Source organism: Salvelinus sp. IW2-2015, unplaced genomic scaffold (assembly GCF_002910315.2).
Source record: "Salvelinus sp. IW2-2015 unplaced genomic scaffold, ASM291031v2 Un_scaffold2063, whole genome shotgun sequence".
NCBI classification, from domain to species: domain Eukaryota; kingdom Metazoa; phylum Chordata; class Actinopteri; order Salmoniformes; family Salmonidae; genus Salvelinus; species Salvelinus sp. IW2-2015.
Genome location: NW_019943406.1, coordinates 248,129 through 252,865, shown reverse-complemented (window position 1 = coordinate 252,865; position 4,737 = coordinate 248,129).

Here is a 4,737-nt window from a genome sequence, read left to right as displayed (position 1 = left end):
AGTATAGCCAATTGGAAATTTGTTTGTCTGTATATGTTGATCATTTCATTACAGGATACCATCAACACCACAGGCCTTTTTGGGTTGTGAGGGTTTTTTTATGTTGTCCTGTAACTCATTCAAGGTAATTGGAGAATCCCAGTGGGTTCTGGTAGTCTTAATAGTTGATTCTTAGGATTTGTATTTGATCATGTATATGTTTTTTGTTCTTTATTTCTTTGTTATAGAGCCAAAAAGATTGAGAGGTGGTTTACCCATACATCTTCCATTTTTGGGATAGATAATTCTTCGTGTTGTTGTTTGTTTAGTGTTTTCCAATTTTCCCAGATTGGTTAGAGTCTATGGAGTCTTCAATTTACATTGAGCTGATTTCTGACGTGCTGTCCTTCTTTTTCCGTAGTGTATTTCTGTATTGTTTTTAGTGATTCACGCATAGTGAAGGCGTAGACTCAGGTTTTCCGGGTCTCTATGTTTTTGGTTGGACAGGTTCGCTTCAATCCTCAATTTATTTCTTAGATTTTTGCATTCTTTATCAAACCATTTGTCATTGTTGTTCATTTTCTTCGGTTTTCTATTTGAGATTTTTAGATTTGATAGGGAAGCTGAGAGGTCAAATATACTGTTAAGATTTTCTACTGCCAAGTTTACACCTTCACTATTGCAGTGGAACATTTTACCCAGGAAGTTGTCTAAAAGGGATTGAATTTGCTGTTGCCTAATTGTTTTTTGGTAGGTTTCCAAACTGCATTCCTTCCATCTATAGCATTTCTTAATGTTACTCAGTTCCTTTGGCTTTGATGCCTCATGATTGAATATCTCTCTCTCTCTCTCTCTACTGTATCTCTCTGTCTCGCACTCACTCTCTATACATATATCTCTACTATATCTCTCTCGCTCTATCTCTTTACTGTATCTCTCGCTCTCTCTCTCCCTCTCTATACACATATCTCTACTATCTCAATACTGTAACTCTCTGTCTCTCTCTCTCACTCTCTCTACTGTATCTCCCGCTCTCTCTCTCCCTCTCTATACACATATCTCTACTATCTCAATACTGTAACTCTCTGTCTCTCTCTCACTCTCTCTACTGTATCTCTCGCTCTCTCTCTCCCTCTCTATACACATATCTCTACTATTTCAATACTGTATCTCTAGCTCTCTCTCTCCCTCTCTATACATATATCTCTACTATTTCAATACTGTATCTCTCTGTCTCTCTCTCTCACTCTCTCTCTATTTCTCTCTCTCTCTACTATCTCCCTACTGCATATCTCTCTCTCTCTACTATATCTCTACTGTATCTATCTCTTGCTCTCTCTCTCTCTCTCTCTATATATATATATATATATCTATTAAATGAAATTCAAATGGTTTTATTTGCATGGGAAACATACATTATGTTAACATTGCCAAAGCAAGTGAAATAGATAATAAACAAAAGGGAAATAAACAATTCAAAATGACAGTTAACATTACACTCACAAAAGGAGGTTAGGAAGTGCAGCTTAGTTTCCACCTCAATTTGTGGGCAGTGTGCACATAGGCTGTCTTCTCTTGAGAGCCAGGACTGCCTACAGTGTCGGTACATAGTCAGAGCTTTCCTTAATGTTGGGTTTGTCACAGTGGTCAGGTATATATCTTTCTCTCTATCTCTCTACTGTATATATCTCTATTTCTCTACTATCTCTCTCTCTCTCTCTCTCTCTCCACCTCTCGCTCCATTTATCTCTTTCTCTCTCTCTATTTTCCTCTTTCTCTTGCTCTCTCTCTCTCTATCATCTATCTCTCTCTCCATATCTCTCTCTATCTCAATGTATATCTCTCTCTCCATCTATCTCCATTTCTCTCTCTCTCCATTTATCTCTCTCCCCATCTCCATATTTCTATCCTATGTGGATTCTACAGATGTTGTTCTGTGTCATTTGTCTGATACATCCCAAGGTATTGCATCTAGCTCTTAGTCTCACGACATTCATCAATTTTTCTCCAATGTCAAATTTTGAAGTTGTTGCAAACGTCATATTTCAAAAAAGTTAAGTTTAGGCATTAACTACAAATATTTAAGGTTAGGCATTAACTCCTAACGGTTAAGGTAAGGGTTAAGGTTTGGCATAGGCTTAAAACAAAAATCTAAAAAACAAATGTTTATGGATGAATTTGAACCAGAACTCTTATGCCCATCCACCATCCACGTCCACCGTCCACCATCCACCATCCACCATCCACGTCCACCATCCACCATCCACCATCCACCATCCACCATCCACCATCCACCATCCACCATCCACCATCCACGTCCACCATCCACCATCCACCATCCACGTCCACCATCCACCATCCACCATCCACGTCCACAACACCAAAACTGAAACCTACGTGAAGCTAACAGCACTGTTGCCCCTAGTGGCCAGTTTCCACGTCATCTCCCGACGTCCTCAGGCATGGATGGACGTCGTACACTGACTTGTATCACGCGTGACGTGGCTGGGTATCTCTCTAGAGTCAACATGATATTGAAACTGCAATAAGACATACAATATGGTCAAATGTGACTTCCTTTTGTTATAAAAATACATTTTATCAAGACAAATCAAGACATGTTCTGAATCGTTCTGTGGGTTCTTTCATTATATCTAAAGAGTCTTATTTCGTAACATAATACATCCAATAATAAGCAGTGAGCTCTGTTGACAGTTCGGTGCTGCTTCTCGAAGCGAGTTTTGAGGATTTGACAAAAAGCGAAATTAACATGAGACGAGCCGAATGAAATGTAAAAGTATTTGAAGAGAAAAAGCTAGCGGGAAACTCAATGGTTCCCAGAGACACGCTGGTTTTTCTTAGAAGTGTTTGAAAAATAACTGGAACTTCCCGTTAATATGAACTGCATATACTAATATATGAAAATGCTTCATGTCATGTCACAAAATCAATATCTATCTTGCCTCTAGTGTTTTATGTCCTCCGTATTGGAGAAGAAAGGTGACAAGTTCAACGGTGAGCCTGTCAGTTAGCCTTAATTCTCACTCAGCATTCAGCCCAGCTGACAATTCTATTTTCCTGATTTTTTTAACACTTTTCTTTCTCTGGCCTCCAGTGATTAAGCCACCCTAATCTTGGCCATCCTACAAGGCTAAAACCTCCAATAACTTTTGAACGGATTATGATAGAGACATTGTTTTTTATTAAAAGGGGTTTCCACACAATTAATATATTATTTTACCTATTGGTCAAAATATGTGTTTGATTGGACACCCTACATACAACTGGAAAAATGCATTACAAGCACCGAATCCGTTTCAGGTTTCTCTGAAGGGATACAACAGATCTGTCTTGAAAAAAACATGACATTTTGTAAAAACATATTCCACTGCTCACATTTCTTCCCTCTTCAGCGACTAACTCTAGAGAGAGATACAAACAACTATGCCCATCGAAATAATCCTCTACAAACTCTCTGTATCGACGTCTCTGTAGTCTACTGAGTCAGACCATTCATACTGCCACTAATAACCTGCTGCTGGTAGAGCCTTCCAAAAGGAATGGAAACCCTTGCCTTGATTGACTGACTGTGACTGTGTTGAAATGGGACGATACAGAGTGCTGCAGAGCCCACACACGCACGCACGCACGCACGCACATACACACACACACACACACACACACAGGCACACACACCGGCACACACACACCGACACACACACGCTCAGCCGCCAGCCACTGAGAGACAGACAGATAGACAGTAGAGGGTCAGTGAGTAAATGTGTGCAGGGTAATGTGCATTAGCGGTCTTTGTCCGCTGTGATCGTCCCAGGGCACCACTCATACAACCTCCCCATRGACACTAAAAACAGCAGAAAATGGATATCAACAGAAAGCACACTGTGTCCCAAATGGGACTCTATTCCCTTTATAGTGCTCTACTTTTCCCCTTTATAGTTCACTATATAGGGAATAGGGTGCCATTTGGGATACAAGCATGGTAATAACTACATTAATATGCTGGCTCACTGCTGGGACTTTATGATTCTCTCAATATCCCTCTCATCTGGTCAGTTTGTTAGATTGAAGTGTAAATGATAAAGCTATAAAGTCTAGTACGCAAACTGCCTGCGTTCTCCATAATGGCTCTATTAAAATTACTTGTCTGTGTTCTACCTTAGCACAGCTATCGTATGTGTGTGTGTGTGTGTGTGTGTGTGTGTGTGTGTGCCTGTTTGTCTGCATCTATGAGAGGGGGAGAGTGTGTGTGCCTGTCTCTGTGTGTGTATGTCTCCATCTCTTAGTCTTTCTGTGTGTGTCTACGAGGGCTTTATCAAATGTTTCCACCTCCGTGTCCATGAGGAGCGGTTTCTATAGTAACCTGCTCAGCTCAGTGCACTGCATTAGCTAACACATGGAGCAGAAAAATACACACATCTCTTCTTCTCTTCTCTCTCATTCTCTCTGTCCTCTGACCATTCAACTGAGACATATGGACACCTGGTTCGGCTGATACTTCAGGGAGAAGGAAGAGAGGAGAGAGGACAGTGGAGGAGAGGGGGAGGAAAGGAGAGGAGGAGAGGAGAGGGAGAAGGGATGCGAGGAGGGTGGAAAAGGAGAGGAGTGGGGGTTAGGGGGTGGAGGGAGCAGGGAGCAGGGCCCATTAGGCATAAGGGGGAGAGAAGGGGAGAGAAGAGAGCTCTGATTGATGGCGTTAAGAATACCAGACCACAAAAAGTTTAATCAAAGGGCAGGCAG